We start from the raw sequence: 24,011 nt of genomic DNA on the forward strand, positions 1-24,011 counted from the left end.
TGGCGAGAGGCTTTGAAAGTAGACTTTCCTTTATCACTGAATTTGACCACAGTATTACAATCACTGTGTCCTAGATGTACTGAACCATTCTTTCTGACGCATAATTCACCTTTTACTGGTAAGACTGTAATAAACGGCAAGTCCGAATTGGTCTCGGACTGGACACTCAGAATCATGAGGTTAAGTGTAAAATTACCTAATCCATACACTTCATTTTCTAGATCGGTCCCTGTCCTTTGGGGAAGACCTTCCTTGTCTGGGAAAAATATTTTATTCATAACTGTATTCAGGTTCCCCCATATCCAATTGCCTGGGGAAACCTTGGACTTACTGTCTAGGGAGGACATTAAAGTAAACCATGCTCCGCACGAACCATTATGTGTAAACGGGTAAGGAAAGAGGGGCAGAGCTCCCTTATATTTCTGATAGGGTGGGAGTCGGCCACATACCCAGCAATTTGTGGCATTGCTGGTCTGGTGAGAATGGTGTAACATACGGATAAAAGTATTGTTGCGCATTGCTAGTCGATAGGACAGCTCGTGAGGGGGCAGGTCACTGAAAGTGTGCTCTACAGTGTCATTAGAGGAAGTATGTACATGGGAACCAAGAGGAAAGAAAACATGTAGCATTAAACTTATGCATATGATCGTAAGACTCAGAAGAAACATAAGAATTAAAGTAATGACGCATCTGCTGAGCAGGTTTTTGGAATATTTTTCTCTCTTTTCGATTCGCCTATCTCTCTGACTATTTGGGTCTATCTTGTACATGTCAGAAACCTGTTTAAACAATTAAACGCTGTCTGACTTACTAGACCTCAGCTTCGTTCTGTACTCCTGTTGTGGAGTTTTCTCTAGCAGGGGGAGTTTAGAGTCTGTATCAGGGCAGTCCTTGGGAAATGTCAGGGAGGGAGATAGCAGGAAAACCCGCAGGTGTGCACAGGAATCCGTCACGGCTGTAGAAGGGGTCAGGGGCCTGCGTACATCGCCGGCGCGTGATGAAGGGGAGGGGTCCCTATTCGGGCGCCAGATTTATGTGGTAAATAAAATTACCTAGACTATTTTTCTATACATTAAATGACAATAAGGATAGCTTAATAAAATGAGAGGCAGAGTCCGTGGTATCTGAGTCATATGGGCTTTAATTAAGATTCTCGAGAACCGGGACATCGAGTTCCATCACCACTAAGGTTCAGGAAAGGATATTCAACAGGGGCGTACACGGAGGTGTGTACTGGAAACATCACAGAAATGTCATAAGTGGGCGGATGCATAGAGAGATTCTGCAGGGTCAGCAGAAACCTTTAGCATGGGTGCGTGCGCAACTGAGCATGACGTGTAACTCGAGAGAGCTGGGGGGCTTGACTTTAGCACTAATAGAGGAGTCATGGTGTCTGGGATGTCAGAACGACCTGCACCTATAGCATATCTGGTATCTTATGTTTGGAGGATGTGTTGTCTGAAGTAAAAGGTCTCTCGGGCAGAGGCCGTTCAATACTGAATGCTAGTGGGTGCATACGTGTCTTGGAGCAATGCGCGGGGGCCATGGACCTACCATGGTAACGGGTTCAGTAAATTACTTACATGGAGACAGGAGGGCCGGGCCCTTTGCTCTGCAGCCGGGAGTATGTTTACCTATTTCACTAGACTGGAATGTGTTTTCGAGGAGGCTGAGCAGATAACTGTAGGCAAAATACTGTCTTGGCAGGTAGGCCAGGCCGAGCCGGGCACCGCTTCGCTGGGCAGGAAGTAAGGCAGAGGTCAGGGATGTATACCTAAACTGCAGCTTTCAGAGACAGAAAAGACTCGGAGCCTCAATTAAGGGCCTGGCTTGACTGAACGTGAAAAACGTGTGCTTCGCATTATATATTATTATACGACATACATGGAACATGGGTGCATGGATAGGGTGCGAGTGGGGGACACATTGATTACCTAAAAATTTCTATTTCCTCAACTGCCTGAGTATTCCTTGGTTAAAGTACATACAGAATCTATGTTGCAGAATGGGACGGGAGGACTTTTTTTTACTTCTCCTAGCACTGCTTTAGCCAACTCTAATAAGACTTTGAAGTATGAATTTTTAGAGTGATTCCTTGAGAACAGAATGCAGAGTGCTGTAGACAAACCGACGGTCCAGTCCTATATGGGAATTTGTCTAGTTGAAAGCCCTGCGCCATACTTAGTACGGGTGGGAAATTGACTCTATAAATTCTTATCAATGAGACTCAGGCTTTGCATGGTGCACTTTTTTGCTGCTTGTCCGTCGAAAGGCCCTTATTTTTCACAACTTCCTTTATGCCCATGGGATAACCAATCTCCACAGACTACCTTACACTTTATCTTATTAAATTTTACTCGTTGCTAGGAGTCCCTAATTGCTGCCCCATTTTCAGGGCAACCAACATTCGTTACTGCAGAGTTGCCTTTATTTCACTGCAAACCTTACCCACGATAAAGATGTGCTTCTTTGCGGCTACATACTTTGACCGCGCTATTAAGTAGAGGGCTACAGTTCTTATATGATTTTTTAAGAATGTTATGTGGTTATTATGGATTTTATCTTGGTTTTTATGATAGATCATCATGCTTTTTCATCATAGAATTGACTGTCCTCAATATGTTTGATTCCCTGCTTAGATAACCCAGGGGGACATAGCGGATCCCTAATGAGCTTCCTTTTAGGACTTCTTTTGAGGTTTTTGTTCCATTGGCTTTATCCAAACTTTGTGGTATTCCGTTGGACGATTGAAATTGTGTGATTATTTAATTTTTTGCTATGAATTGGATGATTTTCTATAATTTATAAATGATATATACACTTCTGAGTTGTGCACGTTTATGGCTTAAATGAGCCGAAATAAAGTTGATTTATGATTATGATTAGGGCTTATTTTTTCACTTTTCCGTCTGTATTTAACCATATTTATTTTTGGGCCATTTTGTTGGTATGTATCCTTATTTATGTTTTGTTTTGTACACAGATGAGGTGATAACTCATATATTTTTGCATTTATTTAAAGGATACACCTGGCCTCATACTTTGATGCCTGTCAGGTTTTAGCACATTACACAGCCAAAAATAATAAACCCACATTAAATAAATTGTGTACTAACACAAATACATGTTGAGATATGCAGTAATTTAAGTACATCTCATTGATCTTTGTAGCTCCCTATGCTGTCATTATGTACAGCTACTGGCCTGAAAGTCATTAATCTCAGCATGGTGAATGACTCAAAAGAAGCTAAATTATCTGTAATTTTTCCACTTTTAAAAATAAATACAGACAGGAGAGACAGTGTTTTCAGTCTGTATTTATCTGTAAATATCAGGAAAAATGGAAAACAGGGAGCCCTAATTATGATTAAAAGGGGAGAGGAGAAACGTACATGGAATAGGAACAAATGGGACAAGATGGGAAGGTGCTGGCAAGAGCTGGAGATAAAGGGCAGTAAGGCATAGAGGACTAGTAGAGATGTGGAGCTACAGGGAGAGTAGTCAGAATAAATATTTGAGAGGAGTAAAGAATAGACAGGAGAGGACAACAGGTGCTTCGGACAGAACAGAGGTAGTTGGGTAGTGGTGCAGAGGAGAGATGAAGATGCAAAATTGAGTTGAATGGGGAAGGACTGGATGGGGTTAGCTGACATAGATGTAGGAACTGGAGGTGATAATAATGTAAAGAAAATTTGGTTTCCTACTCACCTTAGTAAATTCTGTGAAATGGGGTAAGTGAAACTACCGTATTTTTGTTATCACAGATGCTAAAAAAGCTTGTGACAGCCCTAAGTCTCAGCATCTCACATCAGGGTGAATGTGACTGGAGTGTCTTCCTCTTGATTGACCTGACTGGTGTATTTTTTTGTTGAGGCTATAGTAAGTCTAATCTGTATCTCATATCTGGGTGGATGTGACAGGAGATTTGAAGGCCGGAGTACGTATCACAACCTTCCTTCACCAACTCAAAACAGAACTCAGGAATGTGACAACTTTGCCAATTTCTTCAACAAGAAAATCACCAAGATTGAGCGCTCCCTGAATGACCACCTCCTGTCACCCAACGAAAGCCCGACTCCCTGCAACAAAGGTAACAACCCCCCGGCACTCTCCTGGCAGCTGGAGGACATTCAACTCCATCTCCGAAGCAGACATCACTGAAATGATTATCAGGTCCAAACCCTCCTCACACATAGCTGACCCTATTCCTGCCCAGCTGGCAAAAAAAGCTCAACCTCAAGCAAGCCCCTCTTTGGCCCAATATTATAAATAGCTCCTTGAGAACCGGAGTCATTCCAGAGTGTCATTGCAAAAAAAAAAATAGGCTCTCACCCAAACAACCCCAATAACTTCAGGCCTGTCTCCAATCTCCCTTTCTTAGCCAAAATCCTGGAAAGATGTGTTCTCCTCCAACTTAACCAATGCATTGACAGCAACAACCTTCCAGATACTCACCAATCAGGCTTCAGAAAAGGATGCAGCACAGAGACAGCAATCCTGAATGTCATAGATGATGTCTACAAATCACTCGATGCAGACCGATGTTGCCTACTCATACTCCTTGACATATCGACAGCCTTCGATACTTTCAACCACAATCTGCTCATTAATTTCCTCTGAGAAAGGATTGGAGCAGATGAGGTGGTCCTTCAATGGTTTACCTCCTTCCTTCAGATCCCCTCCCAACAAATAAAAATTAACAACTTCACGTCTGACCTTCTCCCCATAACCAGGGGAGTCCCACAAGGATCAGTTCTCTCCCCATCACTGTTCAACATCTACATGGAGCCCCTCACTGAAATACTAAAAAAAGCCAACATCCCCTTCCACCTAATGCAGACAATACCCAGATCTACCTAGAAACCTCCTCGATTGGAAACTTACAGATACTAAATGACACTCTACGAGAAGTCCAGCACTGGCTATCCCACAACCACCCAAAACTCAACCAAGATAAGACGGAAATGCTTCTCATATTCAACAAGGAGCAGACCCCCCAAGTCACAGAATGGCTAAAATCCATTGATGCTCCTAACTGCAATCTCACCCTGGCCGACTCTGCAAAATCCCTGGGAATCACTCTGGACCCAAGCCTAAACATGGACGACCATATCAAAAACACTGCAAAGAGCGCATTCTTCAACCTAAAACTGCTCAACAAAATAAAACCATTCATCCCTCCCAATGACCTTAAACAGGCCACACAATCCCTGGTTCTGTTCAGATTGGACTACGGGAATGCAACACTCACAGGCACAGCAAAATCTCACTTAGCTCCTCTCAAATCAACGCTAAATGCAGCTGCCAGGATGGTCACCGGAATAAGGAAATAAGATCACAGTTCTCCCTCTCTAAGAAAGCTAAAACAGCTCCCAATCGAAATGCGTTCCAACTTCAGAACTGCATGTCTCACACACAAAGCTGTTCACACCGGTAAACCTGCCTACCTGGCTTCCAAACTCAAAAAGGCAGGCCAGACGAGGAATCCCAGGAGTACCAACACTCTACTTCTCATTTCCCCCAAAAACTCCCAAACAAAAAACCTTATCACGCTCCTTCTCTAGAAATGCGCCAAAAATGTTGAACTCCATCCCAGTCCATATCAGGGCTAAACCCTCCTTTATAAACTTTAAAAGTCAGCTCAAAGACCTCTTCCTCAACCGATCTCATCCAAAAGGATAGCTGCCTCCCTACAAGACAGAGCTCCTCTGCCACAGGAATCTTGCCCAGCGGAGATAAGAAGGCATTTTCATCGCCTGCTTTTGACCAGCTCCTAGCACCCCCTCCGGGCCTAAACAAGATTCGAAACGAGACAATGCTGTTTATTGAAATACTGTGTAGCCGATTGCATCACAATAAATGTTGTAAAGCGCTCTGATACCTCGCCAGCTCTATATAAAACACTTAAATAAATAAATAAATTATCAGTGACCTTTGCCTCTTACATTAGATGAACCTGACTGGGGTATCTTACCACCTCGTAAAATTGACAGGGTGCTAAAAATCTATTCCCGTAATGTTTCAGTAACTGCTAAGGGTCGCTGAGCACGAGTGCACAGCCATGCTAGGGGATGCATACAATTCATACACTTATAAAAATGTTACACACATTAATGTGACACAGGCACCCCTAGCCACATCAAGTCCAAAAACTTCTTTTGCTAGTACAAAAGAACCCCTAGATCTTCCCAAACAGGACTTATTCACTTCCAGTACCATCTGCCACACATGTACGCTGTGGTTTGCAATCCTTTGAACAAATTAACCACACTGCAAGGTCACACTAACGACAGTGACAAGTTACAGAAATATCATGCAACTACAATTAAGTAGCTGGGCTCAAACATAGCACTACCAACCAGTTTGTATAAGCCCTAACTTCAGCTCCCCTACTTGTCTACTGCGATGGCAGTTCCAATGGACTTCCATTCTTCCTGACCATCAGGACAGTCTTAAAAATCTCAATATTGACATCACCAACAACATTGGGCAGGGCACTTAATTTGGCACGGTGCAAAAATGTCTTTACCTTAGGTGGTAGAAATGCTTGCTCTGGCCCTGCATTACACTGGTTATGCCAATTTTGCTGCAGGTGAAATGGTACTCTCCATGTATTCCTTTACAGGCAGTTTAGGCCAAATGTACAGATTTTAGGAACAGCGATTTCCTAACTGCGATTTCAAATTAGAAATTCATTATCTCTAATGTTGGAAACTTTTACTTTCATTGAGCGATTCCTAGTGGGTCTCAAATGACCTACCTTATGAATAGTAATGAGGTTGATCGCAGCTTGCGACCGATTGGGAATAGCAGCCATCACAGGGATGGTGGCATGCTAGGGTCAGCAGACCACATTGTCTATGACTGTTTTTTTAACAAAACAATCTTTTTTATTTAAAGGCAGCCTATTTTTCTTTACCCCTTGCATGCTCGTGACGGCCAGGAGCTGCCACGCATCACGGTGGGTGTGTGCGGAGGACGGCCCCCGGCCGTCCAAATCCAGCCTACTAAGAAAAACTCCCACACAGCGTGAAAATTTGCCGCGCACACAAGGGGTTAAAGAAAAATGGCAATGTATTTCAAAAAATAAAACATTTGATTTCATTTTTTAAGAGTAGGCAGCAATCCATTTGACCACTACTTGCTCTTAAAAAAATGTTTGTTTCCCCATTCACTAAGGAGAAGGAGTCCTATTTGCGAATGGTTACCTCTACCCTTGAGGTGCTGGTAAAAAATTAATGTTTTGCAACAGTAATTTGAGTTGCAAGCATTTATACATACCACTGTGTTTCTGTATTTGGAAGGTATACTGTAAACGAGCCTCTTCCACATACTGAATGTTTATGTATGTGCAATTCCTAATTGTAATTCAGTAACATGTTACGGAATCACAATTATTTTCACTGAACCAGAAAACAAGAAACCATGTATAGCTTGGTACTACTTTCACAGTGAGTGCAGGACCCACATCTGGACATAGTCACCAAACTTAGGGCCTAAAACCAAGGTGATGGATGGAATGCTGGAAGTAATTTCAGCCAATGGCAATCGCACAAGGTTGCTTGTGTTCTGGTTAACGGAGGGCCTGGCCTGGAAGTTCGGGCTAGACTGCTCCCATTGGAGCAGGATCAAGACTGATTTGCATATGACTGGGTTCAAACTTAGGTGGCACATGTGAGTGTAATGCTCCCTGAGCGGGCTGACTCATCAGAGCCCAACCGGGTACAGGTAGAGAGCACAATAACCAATTGGGGCACTTGGCTATACTTTGGACTACTCCCCGAGCAGCAGGATGTCCCTCTATGTATATCTGAGGCTGTGCCGTCTCTGGATGCATGCGACATCAGCCATGGCTGACTCTTACAGAAAGTCTAGAACCCTAATTCAAGCATTCCATCCATCATTTTTTGGTATATTTCAGTGTGACACCCTAAGTAGGATGGGGAAGTCCAGACGTGATTTTCCTGCGCACTGTGCCACTGGAACTGAGCTATGCCTGACTGATGAACCCTAATAAGTGCAAAACTGTCCCTGCTTGAATTCTGGTTCAGGGAGGACCTGGCCTGGAAGTTCGGGCTGGAATGCTCCCATTGGAGCACGATCAAGACTGATTTCCTTGTGAGTTCAAATTAGTGATGTACATGTAAACACTTTTCAGCCCTGTGATGTACAATGTAGATACGTATAAAGTGGTCAGAGTCTATTGATTAACAAAAACATCAAATGTCTCACATGAATATTGCCAATTATAAATTATCAACATTCCATCCATGTAGTGCAAAAAATGTATTTTAGCACTTTGTTAACTGGATACTTGGTATCATTCAATAAGTACCAGAAATTGTGTAATCAACATATGAAAAATCATATCAATTACTTCATTGAATCAAACAGATATTTAAGGACACAAGTATCAATTGGATGCATAGCAAAACTTCATATGTAGAAAAGATTCACACATATTATCTGCATTGTAACATATCGACGCGCTCAAAGTGATGAGGAAAAGAGGTAGTTAGATGGGATGGGTGTGATGGGATAAAGGTGGGGTCTGGGTAAAGGTTGTTGTGACCATAAAACAATCACAGTGATATTCAGTGTGGCCTTTACAGTCTGATTTAGATCAATAGTTCCAAGTAACTCTTTAGCATAGGATCTGTATTACTCCATTAGTTTCTCCTATGGTTAGAGGGTAGGTATAGTCTGGTCTACGTTTCGACCCCCGGTTTAAGGGTAGGTTGAAGCCTCATGCTGGGGCCTTCTTCAGGACATAAACAGAACAGGAGCGCTTTGCGTAAGGCCGTTCAGTGGCCATTAGAATTGGACCATCCTCGGTTCCTATGTAGACGAATGTTACTAGGACGTCATTGCTTTCCAATCAGTATCTCTGGAATTTCCGGTTTGTCATGTGTCCAACGGAGGCCTCTGGGGGTGCGCGAATAATCTCACAGAACTCGGGGTCTTTGAAATCCGCTAGGAATTATGTGTATCCATCTCCGCTGCCGAGCACTGACTAAGCCGCCTCTTATGGTCACAACAACCTTTACCCAATTGATACCTGTGTCCTTAAATATCTGTTTGATTCAATGAAGTAATTAATATGCTTTTTCATATGTTGGTTCCACAATTTCTGGTACTTATTGAATGCTACCAAGTATTCAGTTAATAAAGTGCTAAAATAAATTTTTTTGCACGTCATGGATGGAATGTTGATAATTTATAATTGGCAATATTCATGTGAGACATTTGATGTTTTTGTTAATCAATAGACTCTGACCACTTTATACGTATCTACTTAACTGACCCAGGTCAGAGAGTTCTTAGGGTATACCCCGTTATAACTCACTACTGTGATGTACAATGAGCTTGTTTAATAAAAATTATTTGCAAATGACTGGGTCTGAACTGAGGAGGCATGGTGTGAAAAATAACAATGGACTGGGACGTGGCCTGAGTAATTCTAAATAGCTTAGATTAATTCAAGCATGCCATCCATCACTTTTTGGCTACTTCAATGAACTCCTTTGAGCTGGCCAAAGGCCAACTGACCGGTCTTAGTTTAGATTATGTTTTCTGGTTGGGTCAATTTTACCAGCAAACGGTGGATTTATTTAATCACAATTGCAATTTAAAATACCGCTAACCATAACCGCCTCCACTTCATAGACTTCAGAAAGGAGAATAAGAACAATGAAGTACATCTTTTGGAAGAATGATTCATTAATACCATTGTTTTGCAGCAATAGACCCAATTTAAGAGCCATGAACAAACCAAGGTTCCTGATGAGATTTGTGGATGGGAGATACTTGGCCAGAAAGTGCAGCAAGAAGACCTACATAACAGGAATGTCCTTATTAGGGAAATGGTTCACAATAGTAGTGTCTATTTAGATTTGGATCAAGAAAGAGCAGAATGTGAACATTAAAAAGCAGGAGGGAGAGGAGAGAAGAAGTAGACAACAAGTGAGGCTATTTAGGGTGGATCAAGTTGTATATGATGGAAATTACTTTTGAAGAATGATGAAAATCCAGCATGTGATGGATGACACAGTGGCACTAGAACACAGCCTTTGTACAACCACTACTGGGTCAGCACATCACGTCACACACTCAGAAGGGCACATCTTGTGTCCAGAACAACATATAGACTAGCAGCATTAAAAAAAGGTACGGAGGCGGGAGGTTGAAATATGGGACAACTACTGGAGTAAGAACATCTAGCGATGGATACTTCACAATGGCTGATGACCATTTATTGATGCTAAATTAGTATTGCATGCTCCCTCCACCTAAATATATAACTATATCCGTAGTTGTTGAATACTCCCCTGTTTAAGGTGATATTCTGTTACTGGTTGAATGCCACCCTCGTGCCACCAATCTGGATGTTATGTGCCATGCCATCCAAATATCAGGGACCTGCATGAACACCTTTGGTCGAGGACTAACATTGAGGGCTGCCCGAGTTGCACCTCTTCACACACCATCAGAACATTCTGCTGGGTCCTCACTTTTAACTCCTCTAGCACTGCAAAGAGGTTTCAGGGGCATGCTTTACCAAACAAATACATTAATTTACTAGATAAAATCAAATATATTCAAGTCTATACAATATAAATCCAGTCAGAAAATTAACACCAAATTAAATTTAAAAAATAATCTTAAAATTTAACAGGAACCCTTGACTATTTCTCTTTGACTGTTGCTTGGTAGGATGGAGAGGTTTCAATGTATGCCCATCCCACCAATAGTGCACCACAGAGATGGAGGACCCCTTAACAAGGCACACATTAGGCCACAAATAAAAGTGATAGGGCCACTCACAAAAGGTCATATGCATATATATGCTTGCTTAAATGTTTAAATCTGAATGTGTATATTTCTACGTCTTGATGTATATAGATAGATAGATAGACAGACAGGCAGGCAGGCAGGCTTTCAGGCAGGCAGGCATGCAGATCAATCCTCAGGGACGTTTGGAACTCTAGAAGAGATGGGGAGGTCTGGGCTGAAGGGGTAGCTTGTTCCATGTCTTCGCTGCAAGGTAGGAAAACGAGCGACCTCCACATCTGTTACGTTGAATGTGAAAGGGTGAGGGTTAGACAAAGGAAAGAGGAACAGAGGTGTCTGGCGGGCTGATGGAAGGCCAGGCAGTGTTTCAAGCAGGTGGGTCCAAAGATTTGTAGGGCCTTATATGCAAGGGTCAGGAGCTTGAACTGGCATTTTTTCTATATAGAGAACAAGCGAACTTCCCTGAGGTAGGGGGGATGTGGGTTCGTATAGGGTCACCCAGGAAGAGTGAGGCTGCAGCATTCTGTATTGTCTGTAGTCGGAGGAGGAGGTAAGCTGTGATCCCTGTGTAGACAGCCTTGCCGTGGTCCATTCGACTACAAGTGAGGGCCAGGGTGATGGTGTGTCTTCCGGTTTGGGGGAACCATTTGAATATCTTACAATGCATGCAGCGGATGAAGAAGGAGGAGAAGGAGATGGGGTTGAGCTGAGTTGTCGTGGTTAGCTTGTTGTCCAGTATGATGCCAAGGTACATATTGTGGTCAGTGGGGGTGAGAGTAGGTCCGAGTTCTGCAGGCCACCAGGATGTGTCCCATGTGGAACTTTTGTTTCTGAAGAGCAGTACCATGTATCTTGTCCCTGTTGAGCTTCAAGACTTTGTCCTTCATCTAGTTGGCAACAACTTTCATGCATTTGTGGAAGCTGGTCTCTTCGGAGAGAGAGAGAGAAACACTCCTGGATGAACAGACCCTTTGCTTCTGTAGATAAAAGCTGGCATCATCTGGATGTGCTCATGTGTGAACAGAGGTTTCCCACACACATTCTTCTCCGGGGCTGACTGATACAATACCGTTTAAATGACTTGAGCTCTACTGGATGCTATTGTATAATATAAAGTTCCACCAAAAAGAGAAAGCATGTAATTACCCTGACTCCTTGCTACTCCAGGGAGCTGTTCACCAGTTGTAAAAGCATAGAGGAATACTAAGTGACTGATATGAGCCCGGAAGGATGTAGGTCAACTGCTAAAATATAAACTTGCACACTTATGATTTCTCGTAAATCTGGGGCAGTGTCAAAAAGCCATGGATGTTGCTGGGAATGCCCCCAGCGACACCCATGGAACGCCCCCTTCACGCAGTCTGCTGTGTGAAAGGGGCACATATGTATAAGGTCATGAAAATCCAAATAACGTGGCTTTACGTGGCCTTATAAATAAATAAATATACCGGTGACACATTGCGCCATCGGAATGTAAAAAAAAGTGACATTCCGGCGGTGCAATAGTGCTGGTAAGGCCGCCCTGAAGCCTGACCGGCAGTAGATTGAATCACAGCTGTGGAATCCATCTAATTCACTTTTTTCTGGGCAAGTTCTTTTATCTGAATGGAAAACAGAATGGGATAAGAATGGTGTACTTGAGTGATGGGGAGGGGAAATGTGTATTGTAACCCCTAATTTTTTCTAGTACTTAAGATTTAAAGGTAATTTCCTCTAATTTCTTGAAAAAGTCGCTAATTATATCAGTATGTACATGTGGTGAGAAGTATTTACCAGTGCCAATAACATATCAACCTATGATATGGTAGACTGCCCTTGTGGCCTACTGGTCCTTGTTTACCTGAATGCTCCTCATATAGGAGAACAGTGGCAGATTAGAAGCATCCGAAGTTGCCCCATGCTTTTTTGGTAGAGGGCAGAACGACTACAGGACAGTCAAAAACATCCTTACTGAACGAGGTTCTATATTGAAAACTGGGCCTAGTCTACAGAAGATAAGGTTACTAGCATGTCTGCACGGTTTCTTCACAAAGAGTGGAAAAAGGGCAGGCCCTTGGCAAATGGAGCACCTTCTCTGTAGGCCCTATTGGATATTTCGTAAACACCTTAATAAGACACTCCTTCCTACGTGCTCCTAAAATGACAATGTTGGCATTACCAAGAAGTCTGTGTTAGCGTTCATGGAGGTCCCTAATTTACAAACACATTCTGTGAATCTGGAGCAACAGTCATTAGATTTTCAGTCCCACAAAATGACTGGAGAAGTTGTTATTCCAGTGATAGTACATGCTAGATGCTTCAAGCTGGATGATAGTAATGTAGGTGCTCTGATGTCTTGGATTTTAGTGGATCCTTTTAGGTAGATACATTGGATTCCTCAGCTGTTCTGATGAAGGCCTATTTTAATCGTTGTAGGGTAGTAACAAATGCCAGCTACTGCTACACCAGCTGCATTGTACTGCGAACCACAATACAAAATAAATGATTGGAAATCATGACAAAGATCAAGCCTTTCCAGTCTCTTTTCTTCTTTCAATGTTTTATTTTCTTATCACATAAATATACTAATAGGGACGGTATTTCAAGTCTGATTATCACACACCAAGTTTCATAATGGCTTTCATTTTATTAAACAGCACAGCGACACTTGTGTTATGTTACTGCTATATCAATGCTTAGAAATTTGTTATGAAACGTTGTTAATTCAGCGTGACCTCAAATGGATTGATTGCCATTATTTAGAGTTTTAGGAATATCCTGAAAGGCATTCAGCAATCTTAAATGACAACATGCCTATGCTACAGTCTTCCTACAGTGTAAGTGGTGAATGTAGGCGGGTTACATTTGGAGACAGCCACTAAGTCTAACGCAGGGGTCTCCAACCTTTTGTGTAATAAGAGCTACTTATTTTCAGTGAAAATCATTGGGAGCTACTGATATTATCAGTGTTGTAAAAGTAACCACGTGGGAAAAGAGTACATTTGTGGCCACCATATGCAAGGTTACCAGTAGTGATCAACTCATTGCATTAGGCAGGGTTGCTGGCTGCAGTGTAGAAGGTCTTTGGCTATTTGGAATGCCTCTAGTTAGTTAGCACCTCCCAGCCACAGCTGCAGTGCTCTGGTACTAAAGTAATAACATTGATAATACATCTCCACACATGATATATCACTCACATTTCAGCTTTAAATATATTTTAGAAATTCAGAAATGTGTCTCCAAAAATCAGCTTCTGGGTTCTGAAAATACAAACATTTTTGTCTTGAATACACCATTTTGATTTGCGTATATAAGCTTAACCAAACAAATGGTTTCAATGTAGAAGGTTGGGATGCACTCAGGAGAGCTACTTATAGGTAGCTGGAGAGCTACCATTAACCTGCTAGCTACTTGTTGGAGAAGACCGCTCTAATGTGTTTTATGCCAGTCACAAAAAACATACAGGAATTCTGTGGGTCGGGAATGTCCATTTGAATCACTTCTGTGAAGATGCCTGCCAGTCCCTTACGAAAGGGATCAGGTTTTTGATCATTGACATTTTCAAACTAGCACTTAATAGTATTAGAAGTATTAAAAACAAGTTGAATAAACCCATCAGTGGAATCAAGCCTATTGACATTTTGCTCTTTTTGCTATTCTTCAGGAGGTGACAGTCCATGTTTCAAATGTTTGCCAGGCTCCAACTGAGACAGACTACCATCTAAAGGGTAAGGGGTCTTCACCTTTTAAAATAATGTCCCCACTTCTTAAGAAGCAAACAAGGCCTAACGTGTTCTTGAAGATTGCTGACATCTTCGCTATGGCATATTTTATGACATATGACATTGACTCTTCAACAGCATTGCCTACAATAGACCTAAGGTCCACTACCGCAGCCTATAAAAGATGCTTAGTCTCAGACCAAGCTTGGCCGAGTCATATACAAAGCATTTCTTGAAATTAAATATAAGCAGTTTACTCTCTCAAGGGAAAGAAATAAGAAAAGGTTATTCAATATGTGTTGGTATCAAAGCTTAAAACAGAAGTTAGCACTTTTGGGTCAAAGAAGACTGCTGGGTGGAAGGAAACCTATAAGAGATTACTCCCAAACAGGCAGCTGACCGAGCTCACAAAATGGACACCAGCATGCAACGTCATTGCGTCATATGCCAAAAACAAGCATGATTAAAAAAGGTACAGCCTCTGGGTGGAAACAGTCTATCCCACAAATTACTGAACGCAAGATAGTGACTAGTGGTGGGAATGTGGAGCAAGCTGTATATGCCTTAGTTGTTGAGACAACAGTCAGAAAACGTAGATGGGCCTGCATATTTTGCTACAAGGCGGAAGCTAACCACTAGGATGGATAAATACTAGGCCGGGCAAATTAATCCACTATCCGGACCGGACACATTGAAGAAAAGCAGCCCTGGCAAAAATGCTCAAACCAGCCACCCTCATCTCTTTGCACAATCTCTCTTTCCATACATTCATTCCTGCTCTCTCCTTCTCTCCTGTCTCTCTTCTACCTCTCTGATTACTTTATATCTGCCTTCATACTCCCTCACTCTCTTTCTATCTCTCTCTTGATCCCCCCTGGGCCTGCTACTATTAACTCTGGCAGCTGGGGAAAGTGACAGAGGCACTATGAGCTGCCTTGGGCTCTCAAAAACACAACTTCGAAAGGTTCAGCCCACTGGAGAAATTACAGTGGAATCCAAAGCCCTCTACAAACCTGACCATAGGAATGGTTGTGCTAGGGCCACATTTGGGGAGATAGAGACAGCAACTGAAATCAAATCACATATCCACCAAAGACCCAGATAAATAACATGAAAATCTAAATGTTATGGCAAGTTTGAGAGGCTAACATGATGCACGTTCAAAGTCTTCAATCATATTATTCATTCAACTATCAACAGGCTTGAAATAACACATTTGGGCATTGACTCTCTTGCCCAATTGTCAGAACAACATTCTCTATAAAAAAAATATAAGCCCTCGAGGCAGACCCCCCTTATAAAATCTGTTCAAAGGAGCTCAAATTAATGCTCCTTCTCTCATCACTTCTAGCCAAGGTATGGTGCAGAAACTGTTTTAAATGGATGTCTAAAATAGCTGCGAAACAGCAGAACCTCTCACACTCTCAGTTCACTTCTCATATTCCTTCAAGCAACTGACCACACATAATCTGCTGTTATCCTGAAAACAGGGATAAACATGGTTGTTAAATGTGTCTTAGTTCTCTCAATGAAAAACACGCACACTCAGCCTGGCAAACCCTGTCTGTCACATCCAAAGCTCTAACATCCATACTAATATTATAAAGAGAGAGCCCTAACCTTTGAGGCGGATAATCTCAGTAACCACAGCACCAATCACAGCACCCAATGCAGCATCGGAAAGGGCAGTTGCAGCAGAAGGACATAGGCTATACAGATGGCCACCATATACATTTGAAAGGTAAAGGAACCTTACCAGCAAAGTAGTCCCTTGTGGGCGTGTGCGTGGGTGGGGCGCGGCATGACGACAAAAAAAAGCGTTCCTTAAACGTGTGCGTTGTGCTGGGGGCGTGTGCTGGGGTGTGACAAAGGCTGGGGGCGTGTGCTGGGGGCGTGACAAACGACAATGGGAGCGGCAATTGTGCGGGAGCAAAGGGCAAGACAAACAACAATGGGAGCAGCAATTGCGGAATTGCACAGGAGCAAGGGGCGTGGTCAATGGGCGCGGAAAGGCACGGGAGCAAGAACGTTCAATGGGCGTCTGAGTTCAGCTGGAGGCGCGCCAATTGCGCAATTGCGCGGGAGCAAGGGCCGTGACAAACGACAATGGGCGCTGCAATTGCAGAATTCCACGGAGCAAGGGCCGTGGCCAATGGGCACGGCAATCGGCCGCCAACAATCGCGCCACATTCCTAAATTCTGATGCCAATTACGTACCTGGGCGTATGAGTTCAATGGGCGTCTGCATTCAGCTGGAGGCGTGGTAAGTAACCGTTCGCTCTACTCACTTGTGGGCCTGCACGTTGTGCCTTGTGCTGGGTGCGTGTCAAACAGACTGGGGCTGAATGCCGTCGGTGCTTTACTTAATTGCCGTTACGTTCCTACCTTCACGCCATGGGTCCTAAAAAAATAATAATACCGGGAAATAACTTTCAAGGGTCACATAATTCGCATTGTAATACGGTCGCCGCTGGAGCTGGGCCTCATGCGGGGACACACGCCCCTGAGCGTTCCTGCGGGGACAATAACTGCAGCGTCTCCTGCGCGCTGTCACTCAACTCTCTGCATAAAAAAATTTACACACGCCGCCCAACATCAACCAGGGCTGGAGCCAGCCGCAAGTGGCGGCTGAAGCGACTAAGCGGCCCTGCTGGCACACTAACCTTGAAACTGCCTGCACTTTCCCACACGAGCAGCGTCTCTAGCGCGAGCTGTCACCCACTAAATTCTTCAAACCCGGACAACGTTGGGACGGGCTGCTAGTATAACATAATTCTGTACAAAACTAAACAAAGTAACATAGTTTTAAAGATATTGCTCTCAGATGTAATTATTAATTTTCACCAAAACTCTAGCTTCTTCAACTCTGCATTGACATCCCAACCAGATTAATATTTTGCCTTAAGGGGTTTTCAGTCCCCTTACACTTCTCATCAACCTTCTCTCCAACACACCCTGCCCAAGGGATGCAGTCACAAAAGCATGCTGATCTGTACACATTTGCCGCCCGACCCAGTAACATTAACAGTAAAAAATTACTTTATTTGATTTGGTTTAAATCATAAAAAGAGTGGCTTAACCGCTAAAGCGCATAAACACGTAACACATAAAATTCATGAGCAAAGTACAAATTAGTTAATAAATTCTCATTTAAAATTTGTGATAAAAACTTTTTTTTGGGTTAAAAAAAAACAAAAACAGAAAAAAACAGTACAGTTGGTGCCTTCGGTCTTGTAATAGTGAGTCTAGCTATGAGATATCAAATTCTTATGCTGGCTTCGGGCTAATTGTCTGAACTTTTTCACATTACTTGCTTTTCCCGTTCAAGTTCTCTATCTCCCTTTTCTAGTTCGTTTGCAGCTGAACTCAAAAACTTTAATGCTTTACATGCCAATTGCACAGTTGACCCTCCTAAACCTATTATTAAAGCGGATCTGCAAGTCCTTATCTGTTCTGTTTTTCATTAACGGCCGCAAAAGTTCTTTCCGTTTGGATGATAATGCCGGACAAATACAGAGTAAGTGGAGCAATGATTCGTCTCCTTGTCCTCAAAGGCGGCAGTCCGTTGAGGGCCAGGTGCTTATCCATTTTGGGATTAGATCTTTAGTTGGGTACACTCCTAGTCTCAGTAAGATTAGTTGCTGCTTCATTCGATTTGCAAAATGTTCCAAAAGATATGATTGAGGCTTTAACATTTTATATGTTGGCAGCACAATCCATGCATTGGTTTTCATCGTCAATGAAGCTTTATCCTGTTCTTGAGAAATTTGATTGATTGTTTTGTTGACTTTTTGTTTAAACTCAGGATAGGATGGTATTGTGTGCCAGTCTTCCTCTAACTTTAAGGCCTCAATCGATTGCTTTAAGAATGAATAAACTGAATTACTCTATTTGGATTGCTTTTCGACCTTCAGCCAACAATAATGTGCCAGAGAATCTTCCTCTGCTGCCCGCATTCTCCAATGATATTTAACCAGTACTCCTTGTCTTGACATGACCTGATTTTTTAACCCAAATTCTAGTCTGATCCGGGCTCAATATCTGTTCAATGATTGAGTAGTTTATCTCGGTGGCTGTTGTTATTTCGGCCCCTATTTGGTTGAGGTTAGGTTTAAATTCGATTCTCTCCAGGTCGCTGGATGTAATGTATCTTAGGGCAGGTAGAGATTTGAGTAGCCTCATTATTGCACTTCGATTTAGTATGTCGCGGGTTCCTCTCGATTTATAATGTGGGATTAATTCTATCTGGCTTTGAGTAGTAAGCAATTGTGTTTTGTTATAGTCGATCAGACTCCCTTTTGATACTTCTATTGGATCTTGATGATGTATTTCAATGTGATGGATATGTTTGACTTGGTCTTGTTGTGTGTTTTCAATGGACTCTCTGGAGCTCTGGGGCTGTAAATTGGTTTGCATTTCATTAGTGCGATTTCTCGCCTGTGTGGCTCCTTTCCCACTTATTGCTATGTCCTGCATATGGATTTTGTTTGTCTTTATGTTTGGGTTCTGTGAAGTTTGGATTGTGTCTGATTTTACGATTTCTTTGCTTTTGGCATTATATTCCTTCTCAGCCGAGGACTTAAATATGTTGTATATTTTGCTTGTCAACAAATCTTCCTTTTTTCCCATCGTAGTTTCTTGAGGCCGCTGCATCTTTTATTGTCGGGTTGTTATGATTCGGCATGCTGACTATATCACTATTACTTACATCACTTTTATCTTGTCTTTTCTGGGTAGGTGTCAGTAATGTTTGTGGAGTGACTTTTTTTTATTTACTTTTCCTTGCTTTCCTCAAGCGTTTTCGTTCCTGTTTTGAGAGGGGTGTTTGCAAGATTTTTTGTTCCTCGCTTTGTGAAACTTCCTTCGGTAAGCTACTTTGATTAAGAATTGGCGATGAAATCCGTGATGATCGATTGGTGGCCTCTGAATGGGACTGACAGAGCTTACATCTTCTGATGCAGAAAGCTTAAAGACCATTTGTTCCGTGTCTTCCTTATTTTCGGTTTTGCTGGCACTATCCTTGTGTCTCTCATTGCCCGCACTGCCCCTGTGTACTTGTACTTCTTGGCTTCTTTTGCCTCTTTTGCTTCCTTGGCTGCTTTGTGTGCCTTTTGCTTCCCCGGGGATAAACTGCGACATACTTTAAAAAAAGTCAGTAATGAGAGCCTGCTTGTTGGTTTTGGTATTAATTTTGGCGGGGAGCAAGTGGTGATAGCAAGGGTGTAGTTGTCTTCTTGGATATTGTCCATTTCTGTTTTGCTCTCCATGTCTTTCTCTTGAACATGGTCTGGTTCCAAATCCAGTTCCTGCTCCATATCTCATACCTTACTGAAGTTTCCCAATTCTGTTTGGTCCTCTCGCTCCTCTTTGAGTTTCTTTTGCTGGTCGCCCGGTGCCCCCCTAATTTTCCCTGATCTCATGGTGGATTATTTCCGCAGATTGGCGCAAATTTTATTCAGTTTTTATTTCATTACCCCTGGACAGAGCGACTTGCTTGGATGTAATTGCCTTGCTCTTAGTGAGTTACTTTGTCCAAGCATCCAAGCACCTAGGCAACTCTGAGTCCCGGGGCCAGGTATTCTTGGTGTTCTGGGGTGTTGCTGTTACAGTTTACTTTAAGTACTTTGAAAACTTAAATACTTCCAAGTGCTCCTAGTTTTTGTCCTTTGTACACTCCCAGGCTAAAGACCGGTGCACTTTGGCTTCTTACTTGATTTTTTTATGTATCTGATTGCGGTCTTGCTGAGTAGAAGAGCTACAGAGGAGTGGGGGCGAAAGTAGATGAATAAAGGAATAGCTGGAATGGCTCGGGTTAAAAGGAGCAAAAGCGAAGGCAAGCGGGGGCACATGGGACGAGGTGGGGGCTAATCGTGCCTCCCCCTCTATCGTGAGCTCACACTTACTGCGGGTGCCTACTGTGACGGCTGCGCTTACCACTTAACGCTAGCACACCCCACGAAGCACTCCTGTCCTTCGCCTCTGTTTTCCGTCCTCCCAACTTTTTCCCGGCTTCCTGGCTGCCACTCTCTTGGGAATGCAGAGCCAGGGGGAGACAAGAACGCGGTGACATTTGTGGCAGCGGCAGCTGATGCTGCAGGTATGGCAGCAGGTAGGGCTAGGCTAGGGTGACCAGACGTCCCGGTTTTCCCCGGACGGTCCCCGTTTTTGGAGAAGTGTCCCCGTGTCCCGACACTTTTCTCCAAATGAGTCAAATGTCCCCGTTTTCGAACAGTGTCCGGGTTAGACACACAAATGTCCCGGTTTTTCATTAGTCCTATTGACCGCATGCTCTGTTTGCACTGCGTGTGACTTCACTGAGGTGAGCGCTGTAGCAGGAAGGGAAATCCTTTGAAGAGAGACATTTTCTCTCTGGATTTCCCTTCTTTGTCCACGCAGCGCCACCTACGTACTTTTGCTGACTTCCAAGAGGTGCCCCCACAGGCGTGTTGCAAAGATGTTAATCAGGCCTCATGTGCACATTAGAACAAATCCTCGCGCCCTGCTGCGGCACCACAGGGGCCTTTTAACTGCTGTGACCGCCTACTAATACTGGTCCGGTACCTGGTGTAAACACACGTCTCTGCAGTCTGCAGTTATGGGATCTCAAAAGTCTCTGACAATGAAAGGGAGAAGCTGACGTTAATCTTAGTCCATCAGTCTGATCAGGGAAAGCAGGGGGAGTGGGGGGGGGGGGGGAGAATAGCGGGGGAAATCGACAAAGGTCTAGTCAAACCTGTAAATACACTGCTCGGCCATTGTCCGTTTTTAGGAGAAAAAAAGTAAGATATAATTTACCGGAACGAGTGGGTATTGCATTTTTTGGAATAGTCTTTTAAACAACAGGTCGCTACTGAGAACACAAATATTCTCCTTTGATAACGTATACTTGCTCAGCTTACTTGCCCATTTTGTCAGGGATGTTCGGGGAGGTATTCTGCAGCCCCACAAATGACTTTCATCTGGTCAAACTGAATAATGTGATTTGAAGCGCTTTAAAAAAAAAGTGTTGCAAACTGATGCTCCTTATAAAGTTTTGTGCATCTTCCTTTGGACATTTACCCAAATCGTACTTTACAAATTCAACCTAAACATGTCTACCACCTGAGGAATTTATCTGCACATTAATATAATGCATGAGGGATTCACCAGTGGGGACACTCTTGAGCCGAGGCATACACCTGTAGGGAGAACACCATGCAAGTTGATGAGTGCACATTCTGTGACACCAAGACAAACTGGCTTTCTTTTTTACATATCCTGTATACGGAACACCCATGAATTTCCTATGTGACATACAGTGTAAACCTCTTGAATGAATTAATAAATGTTCTCGAGTAGCCCACATTGTGAACTGAGGCACAGAAAAGGAAATTAAGTTACATTTGTCAGCGCCAGTCTTCTGCTTCCAAAGTATGCGGCGAGGAATTAGATTGCATCTTGTATAATTTCCATCATGCTCATGTTCAAACGTTGTGCCTGCTTACATCCTGCCCTTTTTTTGAAAAGTACATAAGAGCAAGTCATGTGTAGGATCCCACAATCCGGTCCAGTGAGGACAGCCAGGATAACAACACAGGTCTTCCTAATCCTACAGGTGACATATCTACTAAACCCTTTCACCTGAGGGGCATTCGTGTGAACTACGCTGATACCCCCACTGCTAAATTTATTCCTCTCAGGCTGCAACACACCACATATACACACCAGCGAAAGCACGGGCAGTGATGGGGCAAGCACCTGTCTTGTAGAGAGCAGGTATAATGCACGCAGCACCAATGCAAGCATCACACACACGCACACTTGCCTGGCAGCATGTGCAGTGGCAGTGCGTGTTTCTCTTATACAGTACAGGTTCAGCACAGATAGTGGCACTGTAAGTTTCCTTCACAGATATATGTACACCGAGGGTCCTGCTCAAACAGCCTGTGACAGTGTGAGTTTCCTTCGCAACCTACAGGTTCTGCATAGCCAGTGCCCCCTCGGTCTGTGGAGGGAGCGGTCATTGTAGTCCCTTTTCTATGTCTGACAGCTGTCAAATAGTCCTACTTTTATGTCGATGGTTACTGCAAACCGTAGTCCTACTTCTATGTTTATGACATGTCCCCATTTTTTGTTTTGAGAATCTGGTCACCCTAGGCTAGGCGATCTTTCTGTGCTCCCCGCGCTCGATAAAACAGACTCGGGCCCCCGCTGTATCGAGATCTGGGAGGAGGGGGACGCAGGAGCTGCGGAGGAGCTGCGAGGCGGCTGATGGCTGGCGTCTTCCTCGCTGTGCTCACTGCAATCGACGGCCTGGACTAGGGCTGACATGGACTCTCCACCAAGAAACTAAGGTCAATGACTGAATTCACTTTTTCCAAAAGGATAATTGCCTAATCCAGAGAGGATGACCCTTTTTCAGATAGTTTGGTTAGGAAGCTTATCACATGAACCACATCAGCCGACACATCAACCTAAGACACCCATATCAAACAGCAGAATATCAAAGCTACCTATCTTGTGAGCAGCAGCAACAGGAGGAATATGGTTGCTTGTTCTAGGATCTTAATATTACTTGGAATTTTTGAAGGTTCCAAATTCTTTCTTTTGTTGCTGCTGTGGCGGTCGGATCAATATGGACTTTTGCATAATGATAGCCCCCATGACTTGCCATAAAATACAACGTATCTGTTTATAGAGTACCAAAGACAGATGAGGTCTTAGTATCTAGGGCTCTGTGTGGGGCTTCCTTGTCATGTTCTGTGCTCTTCTGGCATATCACTTGTTTGTGTTTGCTGTGGTAGAGTAGCAATGAGACTTACAAGTGCATAACCTGAGCTGGTGACTTTGCTATAAAAGATGGGAGTGGATGAATGAAGCAATATTGCCCACCAATGCGAGCAATAACGTTTGTTAATTGACACCCCACATATAGGCGTGAGCTGCAGCTAAGAACATATACTATTAACACCAAAATAGTGAGTAAAGGGGGAAGCAGAAGCTTCCTTCTAACTGGAGCATAGGGAACACGGCTGCTTTACCTCCCACAAGAAGATGGTTTTTTTCATTTTTGTGGCTTTGTTGAAGAGGAACGTAAGCCCACCTGCCACAGAGTACTAAAATACATCAACAAACATGGCAGTTTTGTTGTTGTTGTTGTTGAATTGGCTTCCCACTCAGCAAAGCAAGGGTTGGAGCCTGGACAGCCGCCATGAAACTGCAGCCTCTGTGGATGAAGCAGTAGGAATACAACGGGGGAATGGAGGCATTTTATAGCTATTCTCCATGCGACAACCTGCTTCTGCTCCTGCCTCAACTTCCTCTTTTCCACAGCACCTGCCCTTAAGCTCAGGGTGAGTTCCTGGTTGGTAGAGGCGCAGTCCACCATGCCACCAGTACCCTGGAAAGATAGGGAGCTAGTAGACATAGAATGCCCCCTAAGCAGGCCTATACCAGTAATTATAGCCTGCAAAGAGAGCATTCTGAATGCCTGCCCAGCTCCCATCCATCCAGCCATCCAGTGTGCTAACAATGGTTATT

This window comes from Lissotriton vulgaris, chromosome 5, assembly GCF_964263255.1.
Source record: "Lissotriton vulgaris chromosome 5, aLisVul1.2, whole genome shotgun sequence".
NCBI classification, from domain to species: domain Eukaryota; kingdom Metazoa; phylum Chordata; class Amphibia; order Caudata; family Salamandridae; genus Lissotriton; species Lissotriton vulgaris.